We start from the raw sequence: 14152 nt of genomic DNA, 5'->3' as shown, positions 1-14152 counted from the left end.
GATAGAAATCACAAGAGCAGTTAGCAAGAATATTTTAGTGTCTGCCTCTAGTAAACTTGTCATGAAAGGACCTTCAAGTACCTAAAAGAAACGAGCTTGGTACATCACCAAGTTTTGCAAGAACGGATTTTATGACTCTTTATGGTCACTTGCTAAATGTGTGTGTATTATTTTGGGTTCTTCAGAGAAGCAGATGCCAAGACAGAATTATTGCAGAAAATTTATTGGTAGAATATCCAAGAAGGACAAGGAGAGGGAGCTGAAGAAGGCAAGAAGAAGCTTAAGACCATAATAAAGTTCTAACACTTGTAAAAGAGTCGAGGAAGGAACAGCAAGTGGGAAGAGTCTCAGATTAAAGTGGGGTTCCAAGAAAGCTTCAGCCTGACCAGTGGAGAAGTTGTATGCCAAGGTCATAAAAGAGAGGAGTCAATACTTACCATAAGGGACCTGCATTAATAACCCCAAGTGTGCTCAGTGATTGGCTGGGAGCTGGGAGCAGCCATGGGAAGCATGACCTGAGTGTAAATGAAGCAGTAGATTCAGAGGTTCAACAGCTTGCACTGCCCGTCAATTATGCTCCCAGAGCAGGAGGCTGAGTATTTTCACAATTGCTATAGTGACTGGCAGAACTCAGACTGAGCCGAAGCACTTAGTAGAGACTATGAGTGCCCTTACAGATAATCTAATCGATGGAAACAACATAACTAACAAAAAGAACCTGATGACTGTAAAATGGCCAAATTAGCTTAAATCTATTTTCAACAATATAGCTAAGGTAGGTGAGGGTTTCAGTGTGAATATGGCATGACTATTATCCGTCTTTGTCAAGTACATAATGTGGTGTGAGAAAAAAAAAGTGTTTTACTAGCTATCACTACAATTTCTTTTAGGGTCTTTGCCTCTTTCCCATCTAGGCCCTCATATTCTGAACTACCTCATCAAGGCATGTTCCTGAGGTACCATAAATAAGAAATAAACAGGAATTTCGGATGTGGGAAGGTAAGAAGAGAAGAGAGAAGGAACAGAGAAAGAGCATAGGAACCAGGTAGTCAGTGGTCAAAGAACTTAGGGCCGCCTTGTGAGTGATGTTGTATGTGTTTGGGAGAATGGAGCTATTTGCAAAGTGGAGATAAGGAAATAGCTACAAAATGAAAGAAATGAGATGTCATAACCAATGCTGACAAAGAGACAAAGATAAATATATATCTCTGAGGAATTCCAGGAATCTTGGAGAATGAACTTCCATATGGTGTAGGATGGAAGTAAAGCTGATCTAAAGTAGGTTGTAAGAAGCAAGATCAACACAACTTATATCTTAGTTAAAGACAGACACAGACAAAATACATGTGGGTAGGAAAATATTTGACAGCATGAATAAGATGTTAGTGTTGTTTCTTTACACGATAGAGTTGTGGATGATTTTTTTTCTTCTCTATTTTCTAATTTTTCCTCAATGAACATGAATTAGTATAATATGAAGAAAAAGATGTTGGGGGAAAAGGAAAATAATTTGGGTGACTGCGTATTTCCAGGAATTAGACTGAGCATTAGCTAAGTGCAGGCATTGTTTTCAGCACAGTTTCCAACATAATTGGTGAATTATAAGAGGACTCCATGGAGAAGGTCAGTTTACCCTGTAACCCATGGATGGATGGATGCACTTTGCAGCTAACGCGTCCTGGTAGACATATTTAGGAGACCATGTTTGTCAAAGTAGAATTTTTAGTTAGGATTTTATCCATGGCCATTGATGATGACTGGCTATACCCTCCATGAAAAGCTATCGTCTAGAACCATTCTACTCTGCTTTGTAATGAGGTCTGAAGAAAAATATTGTTCCATAAGGACCAAATTCAAAATCGGCTATAGTCAAAGCTAATACTGATTTTTTTTTCTTTTCTTTTCTTTTTTTTTTTTTTTTTTTTTTTAAACAGAGTCTCCCTCTTTCCCCCAGGCTGGAGTGCAGTGGCATGATCTCAGCTCACCGCAAACTCGGCCTCCTTGGTTCAAGTGATTCTCTGCCTCAGCCTCCCGAGTAGCTGGGATTACAGGCATATGCCACCACACCCGACTAACTGTGTATTTTTAGTACAGATGGGGTTTCTCCATGTTGGTCAGGCTGGTCTCGAATTCCCGACCTCAGGTGATCCACCCGCCTCAGTCTCCCAAGGTGTTGGGATTACAGGTGTGAGCCACCACGCCCGACAGTATTTTCTTTAATAAGTAATCTCCCGGGCCAGGCACAGTGGCTCACGCCTGTAATTCCAGCACTTTGGGAGGCTGAGGTGGGCAGATCACAAGGTCAGGAGTTCGAGGTCAGCCTGACCAACATGGTGAAACCTTGTCACTACTAAAAATACAAAAATTAGCCAGCCATGGTGGCGTGCACCTGTAATCCCAGCTACTCGGGGGACTAAGGCAGGAGAATCACTTGAACCTAGGAGGCGGAGGTTTCGGTGAGCTGAGACTGCACCACTGCACTCCAACCTGGGTGACATAGTGAGACTTCATTTCAAAAAGAAAAAAAAAAAAAAAAAAAGCAGTAATCTCCCTACTATCCTAGGCCACCTCACCCTCTTACAGATTTGATTAATCAGGATTCTATTAGTAAACTTACATCCTGCCTATGTAAAATAATAAAGCACCAACCTCGAGGGCTGGGACATCTAGATGTTCCCTTCTTCCCTCACTGCTGTTCACTCCTCCATTTGCCTGCCTAATTTATAAAGCCTGTATATCCATCATTAATCAGCAACAGCTGGGACTTTAGACCGCACTGCTAGAGGATGATGAAGAATATGTGTATACTTTAAAAAATCCTGGTTGGAAATGTCACAGAGACCCTAGTTGCACACCGTATATCCACTTCCACAGACTCGTTAAGCTCTATCCTTGGATTAAGCTGGATCACAGGAAGAATATGTGCTGTCACTGGCCACAGTGTCTTCCTATAAAGACAAAAGGCTCCCCTTCTTCCATGTAGACCCTGCCTCCTACCATGGTACATGATTTGGTGAGAAGAACCAGGACTGGATTGCAATTTCTATTTACCCCATGAGCCTAGTAGACTGTTCAATCTTGATAACTGTCCATGACAGCCATGATTTTTGTGCTTAGAAGACATTAACTTAGTCCCCTGAAGAAATCCTGTCACTAAGTCATGCTTCACCTCTAAACTTTTTCTGTCCTCCTATCTCTCCAGCCATATTTGTTGAGGGTCTTAGTGGACCAATGTTCACAGCTTTTTGGATTTCATGGACCAGTTAAATTCCTAAAGAAAATGATTTTCGGGAACTGACATAGGGTTGCCAAGTTTTATTTGGAAAAAAAAAAAAATAGGGCCTAAAGTGTGCAGTTTAATAAGCATAGTAATATCAAAATAAAAGCCAATATTTCTGGAGAAATAAAAGCTGTTTACCTAAATCCATATTTTTCCTTTCATAAAGTAAAGCTTAATCAGTGCATTGGGATGTGGTTGACCTAGCTGTCACTTTCTGCCTTTCTAGCATCCTCTGGGCCACACTCTTCCTAGGTACACCAGTTGTCTGCAGGTTCTCCAGCCTACGCCATCACTTCTCTTAGTCTCTGAACCTGGGTGATGCCTTTTAATCTTTCAGGTCTCTGACTGGGGAGTCAAGGAATGATTCTAAGTCAGAGACATTTAAGCAAATTTAGGAACTGTTACTTTTCCATAAATGATACAAAAGCAAAGCATAATTAGTTATACATCAATAGATTTAATATTTATCTTGCCTACTAGACTGTGAGCTTCATGGGAACAGCATTCATGCCTATGTAGTTTTGCCTCTGGCACCTGACCCAGTATCTGGCCACCTTAGTACTTGTTTTTAACCAGAGGAACTTTTTCCCTTCTTTCTGAATATTAAAGATTTTATAATTTGTTTCTCATCTTGCCCTGTTTCCAAGAATCTTAGACACAGGATTATACTTCATCACAGCAACTATGTTGACTTTTCTGGCTGGACTATTTACTCTTTCCTCTTTCATCTTTTTTTTTTCATTTTTTTTTTTTACTGTTTGTCATAAGCTGTTTCAAATTTCAGAAAGATGTAGGGTGTAAATAAATAAATAAAAGCCTTATAATGCAATAGCTCACCTGTTCCTGAAATAAAATGCTGACATTTCAAATGTTCCTTATTGTAAAGGTTAGATGACTAAATATATTCCTCTTCTGCTACCTTAGATTACCCAAATAAACATCCAACACATATAAACCACACAAATAGATCAGGCTTGGGAAGGAGGTAGACGTTTGAAAAATCAAGATAAAAGAAAACGCAAGGTATAGCATTCTAGCTTAAAAACAAACAACCATAAGAAAACCACCACATATACTTCTATTTATGCTTATTATATGCCCTTTTAAAATACCAAGAAAAGCCAGCTGCTAGCTGGGGTGCTTTCCAAAGATTTTGAACAAGCATCATGACTCTATTCTCCCATGAGGCTCCTATAGGTCTGCTCTTAACATCCTAAATGGATTAGAGTAGCTATCTCTAGTTTGGTAAATAATACTTAAAACTGGGCCAAGCATGAATCAAGCTTCAAATTCTGATTATTTTCTAATAAAGAGGACTTAGCACAAAATATACAGAAGGCAATATATCCTAATTGGCTTAATGACTCCTTTAAGACATATATCACCTGCAATGATAGGGTAATTGCTCTGAGAAAGTACACTGACATGGACCCTGGACACACATTAGGCTATAAGAGACTGTATTCCCCATTCTATGGAATGGGAACCATCTTGGTCATATCTGAGGATTCTCCAATAGCTGAAGTTCTTGTCTGCAAAGCTGCAGGGCTCAATCAGCAGGTACAGCACTTTTATGGAGCACCCAGGGCTCAGCTCTGAACTCAAGGCTCTTCTAAGGGCAGAGAGGCAAGAGGATGCACCCCCGGCACACACTTGCTGAGCCCCCTTGAATTTAATTTCACAGGGTGAGAACCTCTGATAAAATGTTTAACGTGGGTACAAAAGCACCATTTGCCACCCATCTGGGAAAATAAGGGTGTTTGTTCTTCCGAAGAGCTGAAAAGAAGTTTTGGCCCAGAGCTTGATATCTTGCTTAGTAGGCACAGCAAACTTTCTAGTCAGATAAGTAGCGGAAAAAATCCCAATTCAGAGTGGCAGGCTTCTTCCACAGTGGTGACACCTGAGCCTCGGGGTCAACTCAGTGGGTGTTTTAGCAGGAAGCAGCAAGAGCGTGGGCTCTGGAGCCAGGCTTGGCTTTGACTTACGGCTCCAAAATTTACAAATGAGATGACTCATAATACGATCATCTTTCAACTGTTTCCTCCCTGGTGAAATGGAGGTTCAAGGTGGCAGTGGACAAAAATAATGTATTTCATCCTCACATCAACCGATGAAGTAAAATGTCTGGCTCTATAATAGGTACACAAATATTTGTTCACATCTTACCACCCTCCCCTGTCTTTTCAGCTGTCCTTTTGACTGGGGAGGTTGCAGGTGACATGGAGAGAAGAGCCGTGGTGTGGCCAGGCCCATCCCTGAGGCATCTGGGGTCAGGAAAACCCCTCCCCATCCCTGCCAACCTTCCTCACTGCCCAACAATATTCTTATCCTATTTAAAAATTGGGAAGCAATTAATTTCGATAACTTCAAGAACAGATTCAAAAGGGGAAGGAATCCACAAAATGGAAAAAAAAGGTCAGCCTACAGATGTAGGAGTAGGAAAAGTTTTTTTTTTTTTTTTTTTTTTTAAGAGACAGTATAGGATCATGGATTTGCCTTGCTCCTCCTGACAAGAGTAGGTGCTCACAAGAATATGGAATGCAGTGCTACAGTTGTTCCCCCAATCTCCTCCATCTCTTTCTCCTTTGACCTCTTTCTCTGTATCAAGTATTCATAGGCACAACTCTTAGTACAGCAAATTACCAGTTTGCTAGTGTTCGTGTGCACAAAGATAAAAAAAAATCAATCTGAACTCCACATAGCAGAAGTAAAGGTATATACAATTATGCAGCATCACGGTGTGTACTAGAGTTAATGCTAGGAATGATGGAACTCAGAAGAGAAAGTCATACCTCCTCTCTGAATTGACTGTAGTCCCCAAAGATAATTAAATTGTGCATTTTAAATTAAGAAGGATTTAGTTGGGGTCTGGAGATAAAAAGGAGGGGCTCTGATGAAGTCATCATAACCCTGAAAGACATATGGCTCAGAGTTCAATTCCTGAACACTCTTGGCTTCGATTTCCACACTAGGAAGTTAGGACTGACTTGCCCAAGGTCACACAGGTTAATGTCTATGTGGCAAAGAGTCAGACCTTACTCCAGATCCAGACTTTTCACTACCCCATGGGTATAACTACAGGTAGGGTCCATACGGGACACCCGTTGTGAAGTAGGACTTCAACCTACTAGGTCCACCTCTTACTCCAGCCACACGGTAGCAGTCAGTTCTGTGAAGGTTTTAACCAGGCAGCTACATGGGCAGTCAGTGGCACTTTGCCTTGATGCTGCACCACTGCCCAAAGAGCTCTGAAGTGGAGATTGAGAGCACCACAGGAATCCTCTCAGCACCCCCACAACACATGCACACACAACCCAGAAACAGAGGAGGTAACATCCGTGGGGGCCCTGGAGAGGGTGAATAAATGCTTCCACTCCTTGCCCTTGTTGAATGGTTCTGAAACATATTTCCTAATGTTCTCCAGAAAACCCCCCAGGATTGAGCATAGTTCCCAATGGTCAGGATCCAATCAATAACACATCTGTGTTGACCTTCCCTCATTGCTGGTTTCACTCCCCCTGAATCACAGTAGTCCTGCCCATGGGTATCACAAGACTGCCCACACCAGCCTTTTTCCAAAATAAAGAATTGTGCATGACTCAAGCCTGAGAAAAACTGTCTTTATATAATTATCTCACAGAATGTATATTTCTAGTCTTAGAACAGACTTGCATTTCTAACTACCCCACAGGTATTGATACTCTTGAAAACTCTCGGAATGCCACATTACACTGGTCAGAAGTACAGCATTGTCCTTTTGCCATGAAAACTAGCCTCTCCAGACCTTAATTTGGGTAAGGCACCACTTTTCGCCTTAATTTCAAAACGTTGAGTCCTCCCACAACTGTTCGTTCCTCAAGAATGTTCAGCTGTTACGTTTTTTTAGTTTCGTCATCACTATATTGAAGCTGTGTTCACAACCTCCATTTCCCCATCTTACCAGATTAAACAGATTTTCTCCTTTCCCTCTGTAAAATATACGCTTAGTTCAGGTTCCCTTGAGGCAGAGCCAGAAATGGTGAATATCATGCAGTGGAATTACTGAGGGTGAGCTTTCAGGAGAAAACTGTAAGGAATCAAGGAAGTAGGACAGAGAAAGGGAAGATGCCAAGCAAAAAATGAGCTTGGCTGAGATCTGGTCTCTATCTCATAGCATGAGGAGCACTGGAACCTGAGTGACACCACTTGCTTGCTCACAGACTTGCTCACCCTTGCCGCAAGGGGCCAGCTTGTCCTCAAATCAGTCTGTCGTTGGGCATGGGCTGCCCCCGGGGAAACATCATAGCTTCCCAGGCATCTCTGGGCAAAGGTAAGTCTCTGGAAAAGAGTGCATACAAAAGTCATTAGCAGCCAGCACTCACAGCAGCTGGAGTTTGGGTGCACCTGCCTAGAAAAGGGGATCTGGGCAGGACATCAACAGGCCCTACTGTTCATACTGATCCCCGTCCCTTGACATAGCTAGTAGTCTATAAGGTCCAGCCAGGGAGCAGAAACACCACAGGTTTTTGATAAAGAAGAAATTTATTATCTTACAGAAACTTGGCCATGTGGGTGATGGCTGGGAAGCAATAGCGGTGAGTGAAGCAATCCAGAAATTAGCAGTAACAAAGAAGCTGCTACAACCCACAAGGCTGGAGGGACAACAGAAGAAGGTACTGTTGGCAGTCAGGATTGTCTGGGGGGATTTAGAGCTACTAAGAGGATGCAGAAGAGAGGCAGCCTCTGCCAGGACACCTCAGGAAGTGAGAATGGTGAGTAGGGGGAACGTGGCTTCTTCCCTCCCCTCTCCTCCAGCCCTCCCGTTTTCTGCCTGTGCCTGCCATTGGCTGAACATACACAGAAGCCAGAGAGAAAGGCAGTCTGGGAAATGTGGTTTCTTGCAATGTGGCAGAAAAGAGAACAAGAACTGTTAAGCGGGCACTAACACACCGCTACAGTACATCTGCACACTTCCGTTCATACCAAGTGAGTGATATGCTTACCAAAACAGCTGCGTTTTGTCCATTTTCTCTGCTATTATGTAGAGTAGACTAGTTTGGGGACATAGACATCTCTTTAGATTAAAATAGAAGTAATCAAATCTATGTCAGGCCCTAGTTACTGCAATCAAATGTGTATATACCATGTGTGGTTTCTCCAGCTCAGTTTCTAGTTCTCAACTATGGAAAAGACCAATCTTGAAGGCTACACTCTTTCTCGTGCCCAATACCCAACCTTAAATCTAGGAAAAGGGATAAGCTTTTTCTAGAGCTTCGCTCTAGAAAAGTTGGAGGATTTTTGAAGGTAGTATCAAGAATCCAGCTCATTTCATCTGTAATTTTGGCACAGGCTGATTTACCAGGATGCTCTTCTCACTTGAATCTCTATGTTCTCCTTCTTATATCTGGGTATATAATACCTAATGCTTGATATTACACGATGTTTTCAAAATGTTAGCCATCACTTTAAATATTTCACTGTGCACTAAATAAGTAAGCATTAAACATAGGTCCAAATTTAGTTGGCATATTTACATGTGTCTTTAATTATTATTTGTCAAGTTGTGCCAGTACTTGGGATTACTCAAGAGGCAGCTTAGACAAAGGCCATCCCAAGGGGCTTAACAAAATGATTACAGGCTTATTAGAAAACACAGAAAGACAAGCTTCCCAGGCGTTGTTCTCTACAACTTGCAAATCACACTGCTGAAAAAAGACCATAAGTTTGTTATGAGTAGAACAATTTCTAATACCTAAGTACCTATGCTACATACAGACACATACCCCTATTTATACTTGGTAAAGTGAGAAACAACAGATTTCTGTAAATGTTCTTAATTCTGTATTTCTTTAAAACAACATGGAGGGTCTATAAGTTATAACCCTCTACTAGATTTATAGTGCATTTTGGTGAAGGGTAAAAGCTTATGCAAAAAATAGTATTTTAGTATCTGCATACATTTGCCAAAACTTCATTTGTGCTAAAGATGATGACTGAATATGTCTTTTAAATGTTGTATTAAAAATTTTCTGTTCAAGGAATTTATACACATAGAGTAAAATATAGTATAGCAAGTATTCACATCTTCCCCAAATCCAATTCTCAATGGTCTCTCAAGCTTTCAAATCAGCCTTGAGATGCACCAGAAGGGCATCCAGTTCTATAAGTGCTGAGATGAGAAATCAAATCCATAATCACAACAAACAAGCAAATTTATTCTCACTGCCAATGTGGATGTGGCATGCAGTTCAGTTTCAGTGATTAATGACTTGTGAGAATCAGAATTCAGATCATTATACTATGAACATTTCTCTTGATAATCCAAATGAATTACTCTGACTTGCCAAGAAATTTCAAAAAAATTAACAATTAAACCAGCTGACTTTTTCCAATAAGAGGGGAACAATATGTCATTAACCTCTACAGAATATGATGGATGAAAATAACACAAACATATTAACAGATATTTTTGATGAATTTTGAATTCTTTGGGTATTTTTCCCCTGAAGGTAATATGTAAAATGTATAATTGCTTCTTATTCATATAAGACTTGTTTTTCCTATAAATATCAAAACTGGGACTAACATAACATCTTTTATTAATTTAGCCTAAAATTTCTCTCTGGAAAAATATTTTTTCTCTGATCTAGATAAATATAAGCAGTATAAGAATACAAATTTAAGGAGTCATGAGGAGGAGAAAGAAAGAAAGTGCTAATTTTTAAAAAGTAGGGATATGTCAAAAGGACACAGGCATCAACTTCAAAGAGCCCGTAATGACCAAAGCTAGAAATTTTAAGCAGCAAAATAAATTATAATATTGGATTATAACCCAAAGAATAAAAAAATCTATGTAATATAAATAATCCACTAATGTGCATAAATGGTTGAATGCATACCTTTTTTTCTATACCAAATAATTTCAAATAATATATATACACATACTACCTGCCTCCAAGAGGTGGGGCAGCTTAATTCCCCTCCCCTTGAGTGTGGGCTGGATTTAGTCATTTAGTTCTAACAACCAGAGAATGGGGGAAAAAATAGTAATTTTATAATGGAAAACCCTGACAGACATTACTTTAACCATGTGATCGAGATTAACATTATCAGTAAGTCATGTTGTTATTATGTATCCCTACACATGATAATGGCACTACACCTGTGTAGTACTCTGCCACAAAACCCACAACCGCAGTCTAATAATGAGAAAAAGATAAGACAAAGCCAAACTGAAGACAGTCTGCAAATTACCTGACCATTATACCTCAAAACTGTTAAGGTCACAAAAAAAAAAACAAAAAAGGAGAAACTTGCAGTTTGGAGAAGACTAAGAAGACCCAACTGGTACCAAAGCTATCCTAAGGAAAAAGAACAAAACTGGAGGAATCACATTACCTGATTTGAAATTATGTTACAGAGCTATAATAGTCAAAACAGTGTGGTACTTGCATAAAAACAGACACATAGACCAGTGTAACACAATAGATAACCCAGAAACAAATCTACACATGTACAATAAATTCATTTTCAACAAAGGTACCGAGAACAGTCACTGGGGAAAAGATAGTCTCTTCAATATATGGGGCTTGCAAAACTGGATATCCATATGCAGAAAACTGAAAGTAGAACCCTATCTCTTGCCATATACAAAAATCAAATAAAAGTGGATTAAAGACTTAAATCTAAGACCTCAAACCATGAAATGACTACAAGAAACACTGGGGAAAATCTCCAGGACATTGGTCTGGGGAAAAATTTCTTGAGTAATACCCCACAAGCACAGGCAACCAAAGCAAAAATGGACAAATGGGATCACATCAAGTTAAAAAGCTTCTGCATAGCAAAGGAAACAATCAACAAAGTGAAGAGACAACCCACAGAATGGGAGAAAATATTTACAAACTACCACTCTGACAAGGGATTCATCACCAGACTATATAAGGAGCTCAAACAACTCTATAGGAAAAAAATCTAATAATCCAATTTTTAAAAATGGGCAAAAGATTTGAATAGACCTATCTCAGAAGATGTACAAATGGCAAACAGGCATATGAAAAGGCGCTCAACATCACTGATCAGAGAAATGCAAATCAAAACTATAATGAGATATCATCTCACCCCCATTAAAATGGCTTCTATCCAAAAGACAGGCAATAACAAATGCTGGCAAGGTTGTGAAGAAAAGGGAACTCTCATACCTTGTTGGTGGGCATCTAAATTAGTATACCACTATGAAGAAAAGTTTGGAGGTTCCTAAAAAAAATAAAAATTGAACTACTGTATGACCCAGCAATCCCACTGCTGGGTATATACCCAAGAGAAAGGAAATCAGTATATCAAAGAGATATTTGCACTCCTATGTTTGTTACAGTACTGTTTATAATAGCTAAGATTTGGAAGCAACGTAAGTGTCCATCAACAGATAAATGGATGAAAGAAAATGTGGTACATATACACAGTGGAGTACTATTCAGCCATAAAAAAGAATGAGATCCAATTAGTTGCAACGACATGGTTGGAGCTGGAGATTCTTATGTTAAGTGAAATAAGGCAGGCACAGAAAGACAAACATCATATGTTCTCACTCATTTGTGGGATCTAAAAATCAAAACCATTAAACTCATGGGTCTAGAGAGTAGAAGAGTTGTTATCAGAGGCTGGGAAGGGTAGTGGTGGTTGTGGGGAAGGTGGGGATGGTTAATGGGTACAAAAAATAGTTAGAAAGAATGAATAAGACCTATTATGTGATAGCACAACAGAGTGACTATAGTCAATAACATAATTGTAAATTTTAAAATTATTTAGAGAGTGTAATTGAATTATTTGTAATTCAAAGGACAAATGCTTAATAGGATGGATACCCCATTCTCCGTGATGTGCTTATTTTACACTGCATGCATGTATTAAAACATTTCATGTATCTCATACATATATATATACCTGTTATGCACCCACAAAAATTAAAATTGAAAATAAAAAAATAGAAGACCTAACTACTAAATGCATTGTGGTATTCTGGATTGGATCCTGAAATAGAAAAAGGAAGTTACTGGAAAAACTGGTGACCTTCAAATAGAATCTGTAGTTTAGCTAGTAGTATTGTACCATGCTAATTTCTTAAGTTTTGACAAATGAACCATATATATAAGATGTTAACATAGGGGAAGCTGGGCAAAAGTTAACAAGAACTCTTTTTTTGTTTTTGAGACAGTTTTGCTCATATTGCCCAGGCTGAAGTGCAGTGCCACGATCTTGGCTGACTGCAACCTCCGCCTTCTGGTTTCAAGTCACTCTCCTGCCTTAGCCTCCTGAGTAGCTGGGATTACAGGTGCCTGCCACCATGCCTGGCTAATTTTTGTATTTTTAGTAGAGATGGGGTTTCACCATGTTGGTCAGGCTGGTCTTGAACTCCTGACCTCATGATCCACCTGCCTCGGCCTCCCAAAGTACTAGGATTACAGGTGGGAGCCACCACGCGCAGCCAACAAGAACTCTTATAATACCTTCACAACTTTTCTGTAACTCTAAAATTATTCTAAAATAAAAATGGTTTATTACTCAGAACCAAATGAAAAAGCACAATGTATGCAAAGAGGTAGAATACAATAAAAGCAGTCTTAAGGAGAATTTAGTCAAGCATTTGTATTAAAAAGGAATAAAGGTAAGCATATATTAAATAAGTATAAAATCTAAGTTAGAAAAATTTTTTTAAAAAGGGTCGGGCAGATCACCCGAGGTCAGGAGTTCAAGACCAGCCTGGCCAATGTGGTGAAACCCTGTCTTTACTAAAAACACAAAAGTTAGCAGGGCGTGGTGGTAGGTGCCTATAATCCCAGATACTTGGGAGGCTGAGGCAGGAGAATTGCTTGAACCTGGGAGGTGGAGGTTATAGTGAGCCGAGATCATGCCATTGCACTCTCGCCGGGGTGACAGAGCAAGACTCTGTCAAAAAAAAAAAAAAGAAAAATTAAAAAAAGTAGCAGGAAAATATAATAGTGGAAATAAAATAGAAAAAATATATGTATATACAATGGAAAACGTTAAAGTCAAAAATTGATTAACAAGACTACAAATTGACAATAGACAAACTTCTGGTAAAATTAAGTGAGAAAATGTAGTATGATAAAAAAGTTGGCATAACTACAGATAAAGCAGAAATGTGAAAAGATAATATTATCAGCAACATTCTGCCAGTGGATTTAAAAACAGTTTTCTAAGAATCTTTCCTTAACTGAGATAAACACAAAATAGAAATCTTAAAGAGTCCTATAATTATTAAAGAAATTGGACAGCGGTTTAAAACCCTCACACACACACACAGAGCGGGAGAGAGAGAGAGCTCGAGCAGGTCCAGATGGTTTTCCAGACACATTCTACCAAACTTCAAGGACAGTATTATTTAAACCCAGACAAAGACTCTATGAGGACAGAAGATAATCTATTTCACTCAGGAAAAGAGATATGAAAATCTGGACAAAATGTCATAAACCACATCTAACCATATTAAAACAGATAATGTATTATGACTGCTAATCATGTCCTCCAAGAAGCAGACACCAAGATGGGACACGATGTTCAAGGGATAGTAGTGAGGAAAATTCCTGTGAAGGATAAAGGGGGAAAGCAGAACTTTCCAACTGAGATGTTAAAGGAGAGAGGAAGGGCGGAAATGGAGTGAAAGGAACATCAGGCTTGCCGCAGTTCTAAGAAAGTTTTGTCAGATGACTGGCGAGCCCTGGCACCAAAGCCATCCGTTAGAGAAGTCCCTTGTTAGCCTTGCCACTGTGCTCAACCGCTGACGGAATAATCGGTGGAGCATCGGCTGAGACAGTCATGGCCATGACACAAAGGTGGCGATGACCAGAGAGCAATACCTAGAGCTGCAATGAC

At 39.7% G+C, this 14152-nt stretch overlaps 1 protein-coding gene across 1 annotated transcript in view; it reads right to left on the bottom strand.

The window, feature by feature from the left end:
• Positions 1-14152, bottom strand: part of HHLA2 (HERV-H LTR-associating 2) — a 75163-nt gene that overhangs the window by 51615 nt on the left and 9396 nt on the right. Inside the window, exon 2 of the mRNA XM_025376806.1 lies at positions 9342-9428. The gene's annotated coding sequence lies outside the window, so the exon portion shown is untranslated. The remainder of the gene's footprint in view (positions 1-9341; positions 9429-14152) is intronic.

The sequence above is a fragment of the Theropithecus gelada genome, chromosome 2 (genome assembly GCF_003255815.1).
Source record: "Theropithecus gelada isolate Dixy chromosome 2, Tgel_1.0, whole genome shotgun sequence".
In the NCBI taxonomy this organism is placed as follows: domain Eukaryota; kingdom Metazoa; phylum Chordata; class Mammalia; order Primates; family Cercopithecidae; genus Theropithecus; species Theropithecus gelada.
Note: the sequence above shows the minus strand (reverse complement) of the source record. Positions and strands in the feature narration are given on the sequence as shown.